This window comes from Hetaerina americana, unplaced genomic scaffold (genome assembly GCF_022747635.1).
Source record: "Hetaerina americana unplaced genomic scaffold, ioHetAmer1.1.p SCAF_22, whole genome shotgun sequence".
NCBI lineage: Eukaryota > Metazoa > Arthropoda > Insecta > Odonata > Calopterygidae > Hetaerina > Hetaerina americana.
The window spans coordinates 1,918,280-1,939,929 of record NW_027286786.1 but is presented as its reverse complement, the minus strand read 5'-3'; positions in this window follow the sequence as shown (position 1 = coordinate 1,939,929).

The window sequence follows — 21,650 nt, the reverse complement described above, 5'->3', positions numbered from 1 at the left end:
ATAAATATAATCATTGCTAATTTTGAGCTCTCAAAGCTAATTATAGAAGAGTGTGTTCGTCGCAGCGGCGTTGTAAGTGTGGGTAAAAGTTTACGTGGGTAATGCGAGGCTTACCATTGAAACTAGACTGAGAAAACACTGGAGGCACGCCAGGTTGGGTCAACCACTTTAAGTCAGCAATCGCAGAGCATAGTATTCGGCGTGACCATGCCATCAAATGAGGCAGGGCAAATTTACTTCGCCACTCTCAGGGTTATTGGAACGGAATTACGAAGGAGGTCATTGAGATCCGGGTTCAAAGTAATAATTTCGATTGGGATTTCGGTTCAGAACTTATTAATGCGTAGAAACCTATGCTGAAGTACATCCGAGAAAAGATAGAAAACAAACCACCAGTCAGTATCCGAAAAAGCGAAGAGCGTTCAGTGGACCAATCGGCTGGAACCCGATCCGGAGATAGAGAATATTCGTATGCATTCCACATTTTTCGACGATCGGCAAAAATAACTGCAGCCGAGGGTTTATTATGAAACAGCTCCTCTATTTATTCTGGGAATTTGCATCAGTTCCCATTGGGAGAGGGGAGGGAGTGGACGTTGGGAAATGCCCTTAAGTGCATACGATGATCGGTTAAATGGAAGAAGGGACCATTAGGTCTCAATTTCGCCCGAATGAAGACCTCTATCTACGTAAAGACGTAGAGGGAGTCGTCGTCGTCATCGAAACGTCGGCGGGTATGAAGGTCCTGCAAGCAGTTGGAACACTAGTGAAGATTTCAGAATGAAGTAACAACATTTTTACATTTTTGATAAAACTCAGGCCGTAAGTCTCTTTTGATATTAGTATCCACAAAGATTAGATATAGATGAAGGTAAGATAGGATCTCAGACCAATAAAAACATATTCACCCCTATCATAACTATCCGTACTATATCCAAGTAACTTTGTTGACCTAAATACGGTTTAATAATCAGTGCGATAGGTGATCAAGCTAGACATCTTTTCTTACCCGTTTTTTTATTTACATATACCCTGCAAGCCACCACCAGGGTGTGTGGCAGGGGGGTGAATACACAACAGAATAATTTTACCCGAACATGCCCCTACCACGGTCGGACAATGATATTATGTCCCCCTATCGTTCGTAGAATAAGTGAAATCTTAAATCTATCTGTTCGACACTTCATCTCTCTAAAATTATTAACACGATCTCAGCTACCGTAGTACGATGGCGACATTACTGCTAATTTTCAACATTACTGTTAAAGAGACCTCCTTCCAATTTGTGCAAGAGATTTAATCCGTTGTTTATCTTCGCTCCGCGAGTGATTCCCAGCCTAGCTCCTCTAATATTTAGGATGCGCAACAAAGTTTATCATAACAATGTTTTACAAATCTAGCTCCTCTATGCTGCACGCGATTAAAATTCAACAATCAATCTAACTTCGTGAGAACCTCGTATGCTTGCAGCAGCATATTTTAATGAGGCCTAACCAGCGACAGATAACAATTCTCTTTGACCTTTTCATCACATTTACGAAGTACTCTTCTAATAAAACCCAATTTTTTGTTAGCTTGTCCACACACATATTCCCCGGATGTGTTTTACCCTGGAGAGATCGTGAATGAGTGAATATGCATAGCAAAGTTTTGAACGTATACTTCAATAGGGAAGAATGCAGTAAGAAAAAGAATTGCTCCACGTAGCCATTCGAAATGAGATATAAATGGGTATGGTAAGTATTTTTTGTACAAATTTTAACATACATGTTTTGTAAAAAATACATTGGGAGGAATCGGAAAAATCAGTTTATTTCAGATATTACTACAATGATCCAAAATTCTACCAAAGTACACGTATACTTTGTACATTGGCCGCTGGCAATGTACAAGCTCCCTTGAGAGTCGACAAACTTTTTGCCAGCGGCTTTTTCACTACTCGAAGCTTCAATGCTGACAGATTCCCGAAGGTCCTTAAGGGTACGCGTGCAGGCTTCTTTTACGGCACTTACAGCCCCATGGGCCCTTTGAGGTAGGATCCCACTTTTGGGAAAAAAATAGCCTGCTGGTGCCGAGTCGGGACTGACTGTAAGGAGGTCGGGGAATCGTCGTGATGCCGTCACTGTTGAAAATATATTATTACCCCCATCGTACTACGGTCGGAGAGATAATGTCAAGAAAATTAGAGAGATTAAGTTTAGAAGAGTTAGATTTAAGATGTCTTTTTTTCCACGAACGATAAGGGATCAGAATAATATTGTCCGACCGAGGTAGGGTCGGACGTATTCTGGTCAAAATTAGTCTGGTGTATATTCACTTCCTGCCACACACCTTAGCGGTGGCTTGGAGGGGAATAAAATATCTTATATCTAACAAACTCAGAAGAAGACCTTCAGGACATAAATGGAACGCACATCTTTCGCCAAATTTTCAATGATAATGGTGTGCAATGCCATCTTATCAATGCCATATACGATCTGCGATCAAGCGCACACTTACCGTGGGCATGATCACAGGTCTGGATCAACCGACGGTCTGAATTCAGCACTTGACGCACGCATCAGGAAAAAATTGTTACCGACACTTTTTATACAAACCTTGTTTATCCTCCTATACTTATTCTACCTCCTTCATCGGCTTTTCATACCATCCACTTACCGCCGTGCCTTGCCTCTGAAATTTCTAAACACAGAATCATCTCCTGAATTCTCGCCACAATAATCTCTCGCCTTTCACAAATACTGCGGCATACGCAATTAAAACTCTTCTCTCGAATTTCAAAAAAATTATGAAGGGATTCTCCAGCTATAATTTATAATAAATAATGCTAAATATTTCCAATAGTAATTGTAAGCAGTCGGAATATTCATGGCCATAAGATATCCTGATGCATATCTCATTTTCTCTCCACTGAGCGTCCTGGCCAAATATATCTAGCGCTAAGGGAGTAGGAATTGGCATACGAATGCTTTTTTAATGAGACACACAGCGACGCGATGAGTCGATGCCCCTCCTTTAAGTCGAGAGACGAAGTCACGTCCTAGAGGGATGCCAGCGAGTTAAGGGCGAGTACAAACAAATCTTCAGCTGACGGAGTCACTTAGGCGACCTGCGAAAAAGTTAATCCCTTTTAATGAATATGGCGCATGATTAAGTATGCCTCGCGGGCGGATTGGGACATAAATTTAAGGGAAGGCGAATTCCTTTCTGCCGCCGGAGCAGAGAGAGAGAGAGATGGAGGGGAAGCAGTGGGTGGTGGTGGGGGGTTGAGACACGGCGAAGGCGCACTCGTCCCTAGGGTGGACTTTCCCAATGAGAGGACGAGGGATAGGGCGGTCCCATCCATGAACAGGGCACTTCCCCCGCAGGGAGGAGGCGGAATGAGAGAGAGCCGGGCAGAGTCGGGGGAAGAGATACAGGTGGGCATTGGACGTGAATTTATGGCGTTCCAGGAGATCCCGTTTGACCACAAATTTAATAAATGTATACATTCAGCCACAGCAAAGGTGCGAAGAAACCGAGTATAAGAAGGCGTTTTGCTTGCTCTTACGAAGATTATAACGATCGAAGTGTAATAAATAAGCAAAGCAAAGCCGTTGGCCTGGTTCTCAGGCCAACAGCCTGCTTTGGCCTGGCTCCCTCCCTCCTCACGAGGAACGGGACCCCGAGCCAAGACTTTCTTTGCCCCGCGCGTCTTTGAGGCGGCGAAGGGTGAGAGGTGGTCCACGCCTTCGACTCGCTGCGAGCGAACCGGACCAAGAGGTCGTGCCCAACGCATTATGACCCACTCAGTCTCCGGCCCGGCGATTTCTATTTCATCCAGATACGAATTTCTAGGGATTGCTCCATTTATTAATATTTAGAGTTTAACAAATGTAAAATAATGTACCTCAATAACAAAATGGACAACAAGCAAGACTAGAATAAAATGAAGTTTCGCAGCCGTTATTCGGCGGCACCACTTCATACTCGTATTAAGAAGGTAGCAAAATGAACACTTTGTAGAACTTCCGCACAATATTCTACGACGTGTTTTTTTGTTGCTGACCTTTTAACATGTAGTACACATTAAATACGCGCCGTCGAATTAAGGAACATCGAAAGAGCACATTTGGCTCCGGTCTCTCTTTAGCCTATGAACTCTAATGACGTTATCACTTTGTGAAAATATACGGGTCCATCATCGATAGTATCAATGAGTGAGATAGGGCGGCCTAAAACATTTACCTATAATATCTCCGAGTCACCTGTGGCATTACCTTTTGCTGTGAGCAACATATCTACTGTGGGCAACGGAAACAGAGCTGCCTTTGGTAGCGGAAATACAAATATTTTTTCTCCAATTACATGCGTATATAAAACTATGGCAATGCATTTTTGTAACTTACCGATGTAATTTATTATTACGTTTGACTTTTAAAATTTTCATATGGATCAAAATGCAATGGATCCCGTTTTGATACGTAATGTGCGGCAACAGTTGTGTAAATGGTTCTACGTGGCCACTCCCCGGGCAAGGAAGAGAGTCAAAAAAGAGTGGAGAAATCAGCTGGAATAAAATATATGAATACGTAGTAATTTGTTGCCTTCATTCAAAATTTGAATTTTCTCAGTGGTTTCATTTTCATGGCATTTATTTCATATTTTTCCCCTGGGAAATAATATGACGCAAAGTTTTTCAACCAATGGATATTCAACAGGGAGTTCATCGTGTACCATGCTGATTCCTCATTGAATTTCTAATTTATGTATTTTTTAGATATTTTCTTACCCTGTAAGCCCCCGCTAAGGTATGTGGCAGGAAGTGAATAGAGACTAGATTAATTTTTACCAGGACATCATACTAGCGCGGTCGGACAATGTTATTCTAATCCCCTATCGTTCGTGGAAAAAATGACATCTTAAATCTATCTATTCTACACTGAATCTTTCGAATTTCATTGGCATGATCTCTCCTGCCATAGTCCTACGATGGGGGTAAGAATACATTTTCAACAATATTGCGGAAGAGACTTCCTTCCCATTAATGCAAGAGATTTTATCTGCAATTTAACCTTCGCTCCATGAGTGATTCCCAGCCTAGCAGCTCTAATATTTTGGATACGCTAATAAGTTTATCAAAGGGCTGGGTCAAATATATAATAAAGACGGTATCAAAAACTGCATCTTAGGACTATTTCAGTTGGTTGGCAAGAGTTCTTCATTGAAAAACTCTTTTCACGACTTTAAGAATATTTGAGGAGTAATACAGTATTAATTCTATCACGTCATTTCATGTTATTTAAGACTTTCGTATTCCTTATGCGATGAGAACTCAAAAACTCATTCTCTCCCTATCCACCCATTCATCCTCGATTCATATGCCGGGAAAAAAAGCTGCTCGCGCGGAAATACATGGAACTTGAAATATGTCGCAAGTTTTTTACATGAAATTTCATATCCCTTAAAATCGTGTTTTGGATACGACACTACAATAAAACTACAGAAAAAAACGACTACCTACAAACATACTTACAGTACTTTAACTTTTTTTGCCATTATCTTTTGAGTAGACATTCGTTTCACAATGCAGCATGGGTTTTTCAAATCTACCGAATTATTCTCGAGTTTAAATGACTAGCTATGTGCTTAGTATTCGAATATTCACAAAATGTGAAAAGTAATGACAAAGAATAAACACAATGGACCGACGAAACTATGGGCCCTTTTTAATTTGTTGGTACAGAATGGGGATTCTGTCGCATCGCTCCAAGTCAATAGTTTAAGTCTCTATTGCAAATCCCACTGGTATATGACAAACAACAAAAATTAAAAAAAATATTGGTCCTGCTGCTATCAAATGCATAGTTATGGTAGAGACAAGATAAGAAGGATAAAACGTAATAGGCAGATGAGTTAAGGTAAATTGAGAAGTAATTGAAACGATTATTACACCAGATGGCATTTTCACTATAGTAAAGAGCGTTTTAGAGACCGGCGGATATTATTGAAAACAAGAAAAGAATATTTCACGAATAAAAATTGAAAATATATGGACTAGAATGGCAGAATAATTAAAGGGAAAGGCGTTTGAAGTTTTTAAAAAATATGTATTATTTAAAAAATATCAGTACAACTTAAGACGGCGCTATTAATGGATAGGCGGGAATTGTTAAATTTGAGAAGGAATGGTTGGAGAAAAGGAAGCGCAGAACCAAATCATTCGTGTTGTTGAAGTGTTTGTGTGTGTTGCTCTACGAAACAGAGATCTGGGCGATTAAAGAGAGAAGACGAGAGGGGAAAACATAGATGCAGTCCTGGTGTTGGAGGATGCTGATAAACAAACGGAGAGATAATATGAGGAAGATGCAAGAGTAAAAGAGCGAAATGGAGATTAAAAGGGAAGCATATAATAAGCATATTAGCATGAAACCAGATGATAAACTCGATGGTTTCAGGCTTCACTTTGTGGAAATCCATTCTAATAAATCAAAAGAGAGATGGTACTTTTTTCCACACTTTATTTTACAAGTCGACCGGTTTCGTCGCATAGGCGACATCATCAGGTACATAGAATCAGTGAGTTCCAGAATATATAGTTATTTGAGGGGGGGAGAGGAGGGTGAGGGGGGCGGTGGTAAAAGGGGGGGGGCGGTGTGAGAGGGAGCGTGGTACTGGGCGTGGGTGACTCAAAGGGAGGGGTGGGGTGGATGTAGGCTAAGTGGAAGCTTGGTTAGGTATGCCTTTCACAGCGGGGGTTGGGGCGTCATGTATTGTGGTCAGAGAAATATCCAAAAGGGGGGAATTGCTCACAAATATATTCTCGTTGGCAATTTTTCCTTCCTTTTGATGTTTCCTAATCTCCAGCTCCTCCAGACAATCCATTCTTCTTCCCTTTTTCTCGAGGTGAAGTATCTCTGGGACAAAATCGCTCCTGTGGTCACTTTCCCATAGGTGTTTGGCGAAATGGGATCTGTTTAACTCACCGTTTCGTAGATGTCTTCTGTGTTCCTCTGCTCTTACTCTGAACGACCGTCCGTCCGTAACGATGGTGCAAACTTAGTTACTACGGTAAGATTACGCAGTCCATTGCCAACCTTTTCCCGAAGGAAGAATTTAAAATTGCATATTACAACAAATGTAACTTAAGGGCTGTGTTAAACAAAACCAAGGACAATATTGACATTAATGACAGAAGTGGTATTTACAAACTCCAATGTGGTGACTGTGAAATTTGTTATGTTGGCCAGACTGGACGGTCGTTCAGAGTAAGAGCAGAGGAACACAGAAGACATCTACGAAACGGTGAGTTAAACAGATCCCATTTCGCCAAACACCTATGGGAAAGTGACCACAGGAGCGATTTTGTCCCAGAGATACTTCACCTCGAGAAAAAGGGAAGAAGAATGGATTGTCTGGAGGAGCTGGAGATTAGGAAACATCAAAAGGAAGGAAAAATTGCCAACGAGAATATATTTGTGAGCAATTCCCCCCTTTTGGATATTTCTCTGACCACAATACATGACGCCCCAACCCCCGCTGTGAAAGGCATACCTAACCAAGCTTCCACTTAGCCTACATCCACCCCACCCCTCCCTTTGAGTCACCCACGCCCAGTACCACGCTCCCTCTCACACCGCCCCCCCCCTTTTACCACCGCCCCCCCCCCCCGTCACCCTCCTCTCCCCCCCCTCAAATAACTATATATTCTGGAACTCACTGATTCTATGTACCTGATGATGTCGCCTATGCGACGAAACCGGTCGACTTGTAAAATAAAGTGTGGAAAAAAGTACCATCTCTCTTTTGATTTAATGAAACCAGATGGCTTAATCACAATTAGATAAACAATTGATATGTTAAGGTCATAATATTATGGGAGGTCAGAGGAGTAATGGCCAAGACAGAGAGACACCAATAGGTCTGACAATATATTAGTTTGTATGGGAGCCAGCACAAATAGAAAAATTTTTATAAAAAAATGTCCCAACAGCAATTCGATAACAACGAGAAAGCACAGACGAGCTGGAATCGCGTCCGGGAAGTGGGAACAGCGAACGGGTGCAATCCATCTTGTATCGAAGGCTACGTGAACGAAGGAATAAAAAGAAATCAGTGCAGATACTGAAGGAAATGGAAAATGAAGAGTATTTTATCTGTGTTGTCCCCACATACTTTATCACAAATGATTATTTAAAACATTTTTCCTTGCAATTAAGTAAATATTGATTAAACCAAAGGAAATAAAGAGACCAACACATACAGCAGTAATTTAGTAATTTCAATAATTTAAGTACTCTGCAAGCCACCGCTAGGGTGTGTGGCAGGGGGTGATTACAAACCAGACTAATTTTGACCCGAATATTACCCTGCCGCTGTCGAACAATGCTATTCTGATCCCTTATCGTTCGTGAATAAAAGTGAAATTTCAAATATATCTGTCCTACACTTAATCTATCTAAATTTATTGGCATGATGTACCGTACTACGATGGGGGTAATAATTTATTTCAACATCATTGCTAAAGAGACGTCCTTCCAATTTATGCAAGAGATTTCATCTGCAATTTAACCTTCAATAATCAATCCGAATGGGGTTTTGGAATAATAAATCAAAGAATCCGAAAACAAAACAAGATTTTGCTTTAATTCTAGCTCATATATCGTCTTTTGGCATCAAACAATTCTCATACCCTATCTCAAAAAGGAAGAAATCGATGAAGTCATAGATTGTCGATTTCAGAAATGGCGCGTAACAATCCTCCGCGATATTATTACACTGGCAAATAATTCATTGCTTCATAATTTGTGATAAAATGCCCAAGTACCAGTCGGTCATCCTTGAAATTGCTCATTATTTCCCTACTGCGGTTCCTCCCATTAATATTCTCAGTTACAGATACGCCTCGTATGAATGGATGCTGTTTGGATGTGACGATCCGGCTCAACTTTGTGTCAATGTTTGTCCACCATCCGAATTAGGCTGTAGAGCTACGTACGACTAAGTATCTTTTAACAGTGGGTATTAGAATAAGCACAAATATCCAAATATAATGAAAAAACCGACCGGAATGGTCTGGACCCCCTGTACGTATTGAAGGGGAAAGATGAGGGGCAAAGCATGGCTATCGCGTGGCAAAGAGCAGCGTAGGCAACAGTTGGTATTAAAATTACGAGTGCCACATTAATTAATGAATTAATAACCCTCGTTCCCTCAGCGTATCCTTCGCTATATTTTCCAGGCTATATTGAGGTTTTGAACAGTCTCAACGAAGTTATCGGGTCAGGTTGGATTTCACCTGCCACCTGTGCAGCTGAAGTCTCAAAAGTAACTCTAAAGGCACGTACATTTGGTCTTTGAAATCCTTGCCCGCAGTTTATTTTTTATTACATTACATACTGCCCTGCAAGCCACCGCTAGGGTGTGTGGCAGGAAGTGATTACAACCCCAGACTACTGTAGACTCAAAATTTACGTGAAGAAGTAAAGGGTAATGTTATAGCAATATTGACAAAGGACTGTGATCCAAATAAAAATGTTCATATCCTTGAGGGTGAGAATGAAGAGACAAAAAATGAATATTAATGTTATTTTCACTAAAAATAACACTTAGACGATACAATCTTATTGAACACACTTACTCGTACACCAGCCGAATGAACACAGCAAAGGGCGAGAAAAATTACAACGAAAGACCAAGAACCGAGCATTTAAAAAAAGGTAATGGAAGAAGTGAACACAATCGGTTATGAAGAAATGGTGATTAGCTGACAATTAAAAAAGGAAGACCTGCAAAAAAATGGAATCCTCGGACTCGTAAATAATTTCAATTAGCACAAAAATATGGAGGGTTCAGGTAATGGCATATCAAGTACGACGCTGAGCAATGGACTCACAGATGAAAGTAGGTAATAAGTCTAAGTCTCACTCCCCGCCATCAATATCGCCAGTCAGCACACACACAATTCGGGGGTCAACACTTAAGTGGAAACAAAAATATTTTCATCTTGTGGCCTTATAAACGTCTTGATGGTACTCAATTCAAAATTACATTAAGTAAATTCTATTTTTCAACGGGGGCACCCCAATTATAACAATATGAGGTGTCGTAAAATACGTTATCTAATCATCAGTTTTTAGTTTTAAAAGCAAATGGTTGAAATCAGTGAACCATCATTTCCTTCGCAGGGATTTGCGGGACAATGAGGACTTTGTATGTAAATCACTTTTCACGTTTAATATTTTTAAGTGCATAGCCGCAGTCCGCCACAGAATATCAGACTTGGAGAGTCATTGTAATGTGGATTCGCAGTTCCCCTCTCAATGCTTGCACGAATGCGAGAGGGGGAATGTGATATTATGAATAATCGCACCGGTAACCAATACTTCTCCCACCATTGTGCATAACTTGAGACTTGACACGTTTCTTTCGCGCTCGTGAGGGGTGCACGCCGGGGTGTGAGCGGGTAGGGGGAACGGGGGATGCGCGCCTCCATCCTCTCCGGAGGTCGTAACTCAAAGGCGCGGCCCGTGACGCGCGGCGCACGAGTTATGGCCTCACGCCTCCTCGGTGGAGCGTGCAGCCCATGCACCTACTCGCCCCCCCGAGGGGCGTCGGGCCGGCGGGCCGCGGCGCGTGTCGCGGAGGCGTGCATTATCCACGGGGCTGCATAAATTGTCCAATGGAAGTGCGGGGTACTTTCGGCGGGGGCTTGATAAAATGCGGCGAGTCATGTCGGGAGGGGGGCGCGGTCTTTCATTCCTTCACCCACGGGGGGGGGGGTCCCTTAAGCCTCCGCTGAAACGGGATCTCCAACCTTTCCCTCGGCCCTGCCCCGCCCCCGCTAACCCCCTGCCATCGGTGATCACGCCATCCATAACTCGCGCGGTGGTGATAGACACCAAAAGCACGAGTTTTCTTTGAAGTCATGAAAAATTCACGCCGTGGTTCAAGGATGAATGACTTTGCTTCGTTCGATGGAATTTCAACATTCGCATTCCCATTTCGCCAAGAAAGAAATTCATTCCCTGCGTAAATGATGCCATAATCCTTGGAGGAAAAAAAAACGTGCCCATCTTCTTCCACGCAAATGTCAAAGCGTCCAAATAGCCGGACAGGATTTCTCGGAAAGCTTCGCCATGCAAACCCAAGACGCGGAAAAAGAAACGTGCAGGGTGTAAACCCATCAGGCCAAGATAAAGGTGCGATTGATGGGAAAAATAAATGCTAGGATGTGATGTGAGTCGTAATTGAGATATGGAGGATAAAACACTACCACTTGATGATAAGGTTAAAACGTTGCCTAGGAAAAGGTTGAAATGCGTCAAAAACGGTGCATCTTGGATTACATTTACGGTATATCAATCGAATAATTACCATTTATTCGGTTTTTTAAGGAATAACATTTGAAATAAATGAATTAAGTTTCCCTATTTTTCTAAGAGGTGGAGGTGTGATTCCAATGTCATCTTAATTTTTAATTACTTTAAGTCGAACACAAATGCAATAATTTGAATGAATTTCGAGTATATAATAAATAAATAATAGTACATTCTGAAATAAACACCCATGAGTTATATTCACATCAGTTGCTTTAAATAGAGAGTTTTCCATAGGTTTTATGCATTTGCTGCGTGCTTGGAAAAGAGGAACAGATTTTTCTGACGTTGATTAATTAGCATTGGCCGACCGAGTTTCATTCGATCAAAATTTTTCGCGGAAATAAAATATGCAATTTTACTCACACATTTACGAGTATTGAAGGAGGGCAGCCGAGGTGACAGAATAAAGATGCCAGATGTGAGGCGAGCCTCCCAGGATGATGGACCTAAGGGTAAATGGAATTGAATTCATCATTAGCAATTGGCCAATTAAATTATAATTAAAATTCCATTAATTACCAAAAAGATTAATTAATGATCAAAAGAAATTAGCCAACTATTTTTTTGCCAATTCGGCCGATGGCAAAGGAAGACCTTTGATTTTTATCCTCAAGACTATATAACCGTCTTTCTTATGTTCTTTCTTATCAAGATTATAATTAGACAAATAATGTATCTCACATTGCACTCTTTTTACCGTGCTTCATTGGCTGTATTGTATTGTAAAGATTGTATTGTGCCGCATCATCAACGAGAATTAGGAATTCTGTGAAGACCAGCGTAAATATTTTGCAATTTAATCGCAGATGAGTTTCCCAAGGCTCCGTCGATGATTTTTTCTGCAGGTCGTTCGAACGAGGCTACGGTTGCTATGCAACCCGCTGCACGCATGTACTTTTCTGAGTTGCATACATCTGTTCCGCAAACGCAATTCGCGAAACGAGGCGAGAAGAAAGAGAGACAAAAATGTATTCAACAACACTTTCTTGCCCTTACGCGCGTGTTTGAAAATATCATGTAGGGTATTGTTTATATTGCAACGAATTAATTTACCAAAGAAGCCCCATCTGCAGCCGGAATGAGAAAAATGATTTACAGGCTGACTTTCTAAAGAATGCACTTTGTATTTGGACCAACTGGATGCATTCAGGAATGTATATATTCGTTAAATAAGTATCTAAACTCATGTCGTGTGGTCCAGCACAGCATCGGAAGGGAAGGTACGTGGTGGAAGGAGCTCTACGGGCCGAGTGTCGTCACGGGAGTAAAGGCAGATTCATTTGCGTTCATCAGTAGGTCTCATTGGCACCGAACGCCCCTGGCTTCTGAGCCCCCCCTTCGACGAGGAAGCCCTCCTTGCCGGGGGCTCCGTTCCTCCAGCCGCAAAGCCGCAGGAATCACGACCAACGACCATTACGACCCACCATTCCACACAATCCCACGTCGTTAGGGTCCCGCTCCCCTCTCTTAGCGCATGCAATCGCAAACACCGAGACCTCTCACCCCGCGGGGCTTCCTTCGGCGCCACCCAGGAACACCCCGCTTCGTCGCGCCGTGCGAGGGGCGAGCCGTCGGACGAGAGTGTCAACGAATCCCCTCCCAACAGCCCGCGCACGATATAGTATGCCGGGCAGGCTGACCCTCCCTCCTGCTGGTAGCGTATGCTCCCACGTGCGTGAGCCCCCCCCCCCCTTTGCCCCACGTCTCCGATGCACACCCCCTCTACTGCAAATGGATTGGGGGTTGGGGGGTCAGAGCCACGCGTGCCCCCCAGCACCGCAATCTCCATTCCCCACCTGATCAATGGATTCACCCCGACCGCAGACGCACCCCCTGCTGGATGAAAGCAAAGACGGCTTGAGGGGTCAGGGTCGGTTTCGGTACGGTGTGAAATTACGCCTCGGCACAATGTGATTTAGGCCCAAATAACGTCTCGAAATTAAGGGGCCGGAAAGAAATACTCCTCTAGGATGCGATGCGGCAATAGGTTGCCGAAAAATGCAATTTCCTACTGCCCTAAACCAAGTGGGGAGGGGACGGAGGCCGTGGAGTGAGAAAAATGATGACTATCGGATACCGGACTAGGGATTTCTACACCTGCGTCTCACTGTCAATTTACTGCTAAATTCACTCATCGAAAATCAGGTGGTAGAAAAAATGCATCCATTGAAAACTTACACATTTACATGCCCAAGTTCCACCCCGCCACAACTGAAAATATCAATTTATTCGGTACGGCAACAATCAAAGAATATATTTCGTAATATGCCATATATATTTCGCAACACTATAATTAGAATTGTTTTTCCTCTCGTCCTCTGAATTGTCTTCCCTTTTTATCCCTCACGATATGTTGGGTCATATGATGGAGGGTCAACGCTATGAATGAATACTATATCTTGTCAATCTTCGAGAGAGAACTGGACTTCATTGTCGAGTCCCTCGCGAGGAATCTACAACTACATACATAATGCCACGCAAGCCGCCGAGTGGGTCACCAGCAGAGTAAATTACTTTTACATAAGCATGGTAATATATCTTTGGACCTACATAAATACACTTGGCACGAGTATATTTCTACAGCTACTTAATGTAATATTGGATTTGTTCGAGTAAAGATGCTGCATTGCTTGGATCTATCCTGCCGTCTAATTAAAATTCAGAAAGACTATTCGAACGGAAAGAGGAAAGGGGGGGTTAAAACCAGCCATCTTCTCTAGAATACATATTTTTAGCTTCCAGGCTCTCAAAGAGACTTATCTTCTTCTTTCATATTGTGCCCCCTTATCGCATTTCGGACCCAACGAGCCCTCGAAACATTTGCAACCTGGAATACGTTACCCAGGATAAAATTTGCAGATTTTGCAGATATGCTAATTAAAATACGCTTCCCCGGTGGCCTAATCCTTATATTCTATCTCTAATGATATTTCAGGTAATGAAGACTAGTGGCCAAAACCTTTTCTGAAAATCGGCGCACATATTCTCGAGAGATGGATTATAATCAAGCAAATGGCGATTTTGAAAGGTTCAATTAGCAAATTAAACGTATGATTAATGGAGATTATATATAAATGTCGAAATTTCACCGTGACGTAGGAGCATTCGCTAGATTACTAACCTGACTATGATAAATTGATAAAAATACATAAGATAAGGTTTATAATTTCGCCTTTTAAGCTGCATTAGTAATATTCACTGATTATTATAAGAAAATAAATTAAGATGAACTTCAAAGCACTCATAAATATCTCTTCCGCTCGCTCCCTGCGCTTAATTGAGGACATACGATAGGGAAAAACCAAAATTGTGCTGTTACTTCTTCAAGTAATCTTGAGTTTGGAAAATGAAAGCCGAGATGGGTCGATGATGATGCGTAAAGATTCGGGTACAACTCGGAAAATATCCATACTGCGTCCTTCCCAAAATGCACCAGGTCAGTAATACTGCAGTACGCCGAGGCATGCATGGTGCTGATGGCGCTAGTGCTACTGACAGGAGGATCTCGGGTTCAAGTCCCGACTGATGCCCTTGGATAGAGATTCAAACGCGCGACTCCATAGATTCAGAAAATCATAGATCTCTACCATTACCTCATGAAAATTAATATATGTATACTATCCAATAAAAACCAAACTTTGGTATGACTTCTGGGGAACGAAGTAACATGACATTCCAAAACAGTAGGTGAGAGGGAAAGAGGTTTGTCTCTGACACATCAGTCGATAATTTTCAATTCGATGAACCATGCCGTTTCATAATTGCCAATCTGTTGTCCCATGTAAGTTCATGACTTGGCAACAAAATTTGCTCAAACTATTATTTTGCGAAAAAATAATGTAAATAATTACTTTAATTCATTTGTATTGAATATAACTGCAAAGAAAATTAACACAGTAATGTTTTATAATTAACTGGAATGGGTTTATGGTGCATTGAAGTCCAATTCTGTTTTACTAATTTAGCCGATGTTATATGTTTTTCACGCTCACCCGGTTATGTCGCAAGACTGATCAAACGAAATGTCCTCGGCTCAAGCATGGTATGTACCAGAAGAATGATCAGAACCGGAGACCTTTGGTTGCCATGACGAAGAGTGAGAGAGAGACCCTTGCCCGGAATTCGTGGCCGAAATATCCCTATCCCTCTCTGCCTGCATTGGAAACTGAGATCCGATCACTCCGTCTATTTGTCAGGCGCACAACGCAAGGTAAGTGGATATGAATTTATCGGCGCGGGAAAATATTCGTTTTGCGAGCTTTCCTCTAATGTCTTGCTTCTTGGAATTGAAATATTTATCCCCTAATGTGAGTGAGACCCGGATCTTGATCCAGAAAGCTGAATGGGGTTAAAGCCACCGTCGCTAATCCCATTCTTTGCGCCTATCTGAACATTTCCCCCGAGGGAGTGAAGCGGCGAGCAGATAGCAAGCAAGCAACGCGAGCCCCGTCTCGTAAATTCATCAGCGGAAGCGCAATGGATGGCGGACGCGGAGCGGAGCCGAAGAGAGACGACGCTATCAGCAACTCTCTCTCATCCTTCCACCTTGAACGCGGGGGAGAAACAAAACAAGGATTTATTATCATAAAAACCCTCCGTGGCCGGGCCGACCAAGAATGAAGGAAAGGAGGCAAACGCATATCCATCCGTCTGCTACGCCTCTCTCTTTTATACATACACGCAAACACACACACACACACACACATCTCCATCCTTTTAGAATGAAACCTTTCCGGCTCCTCCCCAGGGCACTTCGGCCGAAGACGTGGTCAAGAGCCGAGAAAACCTGCGGAATCATATCGTACTGGAACCACATCCGACTTAAATTCATTCAAGGATCTTATCACTTATTTTATTTATTTTCCCTTTTAAGACCAAAATCACGGCCGAGGGTTGACGGAGGTGGTGAAAGAAAGGGGGAATGGGGGTGGAGTGGAGGAGGGGAGAGAAGGGGTGCCGGAGGAATATGAGGCGAAGATGAGTATCGCGAGGGAGGGGGGGCAGGGCCGATGAGGCCTTAATCAGGATCCCAATTTGCCTCGCTGGGGAGGAAAGGAAGGGAAGTGTGGAGAAGCACAAACGGATATGGATGAATGGGAAGAGACGAGGAAATGTAAAAAATGAGTAGTCAGATAATTACCTCTCGAGAAGATAACATTTTGGTGGAATTCAAACGGGTAGAAGCGCCTAGTTAGCGGGAGGGGGGGGGGCTTTAACTGGCGGCGGAAAGTGGAAGCAAGATAAATACGCATTCAACCTCACTAAATAATTCCAGGAAGAAATAACGGCTTTGGCCAACAAGTGCTGAGGATACAAATAGATGCATAAAATATGAAATCACTACCCTAATATTTATAATAAATGCTACTTCTCATTCCGATTTTTACGCATTTGGATTAAATATGCAGGCAGCACTCCCCCAAACGGGAAATATTTTATGAATTTTTTAGTAAATAACTGTATACTTAATTAAATTGTTTGAACGTCCTAATTAGTTTTCAAACGAAATAACTGGTTAACTGTCGCCCTCGTAGCATAAATACCTTACATAAATGAAACAGATTCCCTCTAATTAAAATGATAAATTTATGCTTCGTCTGATCTTCGCATTCTCTCAAAATTTATTCAGATGTGTCACAAGAATGCTGTCAAATTAAATCATGTCATTAAAAGATGAACATTAATACAATCAAATGTTATGAAATCAATTAACTCTCTGACATTTCCTATCAACATGTTCGATCAAGAGTTTAATTTTATATTGTGCACACCTAGGTCTTTATTTTATATCTGCTTTCCAGTGAAAAGCATTGCCCCAGTACTGGCATTGATTTAATAAGCATATACTTCAAATTATTTTCGATAATTGTAAGCTCTACCGTTTCAATCTATAAGTAAAGAAAAATAAATTAAGTACGAGAACTGCTTTTACCTACATTTATGCTTGAAAATTTTCGTTCGTGTAATTTTACGATTTTCGTGTAATTTTACGAATGAATGGCTTGGTGAATGTTAATGAGTGGTGCAATGACACAAAAGCCCTTTGAGACAATGCAATTGGTTGATTTAATAAATATTCGGTGGAGAGGAACAGGCTAAATTAATAAATTTAAGAACAAAACGGTAATTTTTATGAATTTTAAATTGAGAAATTCCCAGTAGGTACCCTTCCCAATGTTCGTCAATCGGTAGGATTCTGATATACGAGGTATGTCCAATAAATACGCGAACAGAAGCCATAAAAACTCTACATCGATTTTGTCCCCTTCAAAGTACTCTGCATTCGCTGCTGCTATGCACTCGTTCCATCTCCTTCTTTTCCACTGTTAAAAGCACCCTCGGAAGTAAGTCCTCTTGGCAGTTAGACCTTTTTAGTTTTCTCGTCGTTTCTTGCTTTTTAGTGTCCACATCTTCCCAGTGATGTAGTCCCCTCATCACATTTTTGCATTTTGGGAATTGAAAAAAGTCGCAGGGTCGAAATCTGGCAAATAAGGAGGATGATCAAGGATGGTGATTGAATTTTTTGCCAGAAACTGGCGAGAAATCAATCAATTTTGGTTTGATTTAATCCACTTGAAAGCGGATGTTTTCTTCAGAGCATTATCACCGTAAACAGCTGTCAACATTTCAGTAATTTCTTAATAACTTTTACCGCAATTCACTATAAACTTGACGTTGATTCGTTGCTCCGTGATTTCGTCAATTTCCATTTTCGACAAAGAGTAAAAACAAGGACAACAGAAACTAACATAACTGGCAACATACGCACAGCTCGACGATCCGCCAAGCACAGAGGGATTATTGGGTCTCAGGCAACTAGCGCCGCTGGTGGGTGGGGCCACAGTCCGCGTTATGGCAGTCAGATTACACCAGTTCGCGCATTTATTGTACCCACCTCGCATCTCAACTTCATTTTCCACCAAATCAGGTGCGTGAGGATCTTCTAAACTCACGCTGCGAGAGACCAGCCCAGGGCCCATGACACGAAACCGATGTCCACCCACCCCTTTCGTGGGATAAGGGGAAAGACTTATTGAATCCTTGGAAGGGTCCGTGCGTGCGGGGCGTTGGTATCGTTGCGTGCGCCTACAGGATTCTCGAAGCTCATGCACCCTCGCGTCGACTTACTCCAGGCGTCGCCCTCACTGGGCGAGGCATCGCGTGGGGTCCCGAGACCCCTCGGGGTGAAACGCGGGGGAGGGGAAATGAATGAGCCGTCGTGGGGCCCTCCGTCCCTTCTGAGACGGCCGAGGGGACGAGAGGATGCCGGGGAGAACGATCATCCGCACATCATTTTCATAGTTACACTGTTAATGCTAAACGAATAGTGCCCAATGTATTGAATGAAACCGTCCCTGTGCGTCGAAGGGGATGATATTGCACTATCAATAGCAAATATTTCGAAGGAAACCCTCGGGAGCATAAAACGACGGAAAGCCTGATTAATGCAGTTCAATGTGGCAAAGAAAATAAACCAAATCCCACGTCATATCGACAGAATAAACTAAAGGGTTCATTGAAATCAGTAACTGAATAACAAAACGAGGAGATGTATCCACTTTAGAGAGAAATTTTCATTCATATAAGAAACTAGAGAAATAAATAGAGTGTTCCATCTATTGTAGTCTGCTCTTTTTTACATATTCTACATAAGTACAATAGTATATCCCCCAAAATAATAATATTTATACTAATCCTACTGCATATCCCTATACCTCTTCTGAAAGTAAATAAGTAAAGAAAGTAAGTAAAGTAAAGAAAGTGCTCAAACACCCACCACTTCGTGCCATCGTGAATTATTGCTTTCGCTTTCGGGAGAGAGTAACTTTTATCTTCCCGTTACATAAATGCCTCTCGAACAGCCTTCAGCGTACAGGATCCGTACAATGAGTATCGGGACTGGTGCAAAAAATCAACATTTATTGCATTTATCATCACAATTAATTAATAATCTTCAAAATACATTCCTCCTGCGTCGATACACTCAGTTCGGAGTGTCTGCCATTCGTCAAAAGTCCGCTGGAAGTCGGTTTCCGGAATACTGTTGAGAGCCTTGGTCGTCGCCGCTTGAACCGCCTCGATGGAGTCGAACCGATATCCTTAGAGCTCCCTTTTTATTCACGGAAACGAGAAACAGTCAGGTAGACCCAGGTCGGGACTGTAGGGGGGGGGGGGGGGGTGAGGCAACGTCGCCGCGCCGAATTTCGTCAGCAGCTGCTGTCTGATTTTGTTCCTCGCTCAAGACTTTCGGCACCAGCTTCGCGCACGCTTTCCTCATCACAAGATCCCCTGTTATAAAGGTGTGGACGGCTCCGACTGAAAGGCCGGTCTCCTCGCTGATAAGGGTGATGGTTAAAGTCCAAAACCTTTTTCTTTCTGGCCACCTGAGCATGGTTCGAGCGGTCGTCCGGCGTCCGACGCGATACTCGTCTTCGAAGACATCCCGGCCTTCTTAAACATTTTGTGCCACTCAAAAACTCTTGTGCGGATTAAGGAATCATCCCCATGGGCCTGTAAATTGAGTTCAAGGGTCTCCGAGGCGGATTTCCCGAGTTTAACGCAAAACTTCACAGCGTAGCGTTGCTCGACGGTGCGCTCCCTGCTGGCGCGACGACACCACAAACAATCACACGTCTCAAATTTCCACCTCCTGTCTCTACGCGTGCCCGGAGCGGCTGAACTAAAGTGTGCCTGAGTAGTGGGGGATCCCTCTACCGAGCCGCCTTGTCGGACCCCGTCCACCGCTCCGTTGAGGCACCAGCGAAGCAGTCGTGATAACTATTTTTACGGACCCTGTATATCAGTTATTTCCTCTGAAAATATGGTGATGCCCGAGAGACCTCAGGTGCTGTATTTTATCAATTCCGTATAATTATATACATATTGTAATTTATTAACAGCTACAAATGGCTAAAAGTTCAAAGCAGATATTAATGACGTACAGAGAGTTGAATTAAATATCAGCTATTTTAATTATAAAATTTGAGAAATCAATATGTTTATTGAACTATAGCTAATAGTTTAATGGATCCTCTAATACTCATTATGCTTTCATTGAACTTTATCACTGTTTAACTAATTAAAAAGCAGTGGAACAAATTGGAGAACAGCTGCCAACACAACTTATTTTAGTATTGCTGAGCTATCGACTGCTATGAATTCTTTTTGAATTATTGCTTAAAAAAGCTGCTTCGGCCTAGCGTTGACTTTCATGGTGACCTTTAACATTTATATTTAATGCAGGGGAATATTATTTGATATGGATTTCTGAATGTGATAGGAACTACATTGCGTGACTTTGTTTTCAAATGGAAGACATATTCTGAAATGAAGGGACATGAACAGGGTGGAACATGAACAAGTTGGGAAATTCAAATACGTGACATGTTTTGTACTTTAACGCACAATAAATTTAAATGAAAGCTGCCGCCGGTTTCACCTTAGTAAGGTATCTTTTGGCAAACATTCGGAAACGTGCATATTAATGAATAAGAAGCGTGGATAGGAGATGGAGGGGTGAGGTAAGGATGAGGAGGATGGGGTGGAGGAAGGGAGGCAGGGCACTGGACCACGGGAAAGCAAGGAGGGGTAAAAGTTGACGAATGAACGATTCGCGTCATCCGAGAAGAAGGTGAGAGTTACATTGCGGCCCTTTATAAACTCTGTGAGGGCGAGAGAAAGGTGATTGACTGAGGACCTAGGAGATCAAAGGGACCATGTTTTGTGTTCGGGACCATGATACTCGTCCCGCCACTTGACTAACGCCCCCCGGCGGTCTGAGGGGGGAGAACATGGGTGTGGGGGGAGGAAGGTGAAGAGGAAAGGTTGCTGAGGAAGTGAAATACATATTTCGAAGAGAGGATTTTGATGGCAAGTAAACGAGAGGAAGTTGGGAACAATGGCTCGTCCCAAAGAGTGTGTTTCACAAATATTTCGTCAGACATTTGAGGCATTTGGGAAATTTTAAGCGGCTCTAATGTGCCCACTTTAAAACTTTTCAGCAAGCTGAATAATTCGTGTGTGATTCTCGGGGATTCAAAATGCCTTGCATGACTTATTCACCTATTATGAGGAATCAAGGGAGCGAAAATAATCACTTGTATCGAAATATCCGGCAGTGATTATTTCAGCGATGATCGCTATTTTGATGAAAAACATTTATTGCTATGTTTGCAAACACACATAGAATATTTAATTCGGTTCTATATATGTAAATATATATTATTAATAACCCAGTCATGCAGAGCCGCAAGAACTCTGTGCATTAGATAAAACAACTTCGCTAAAATG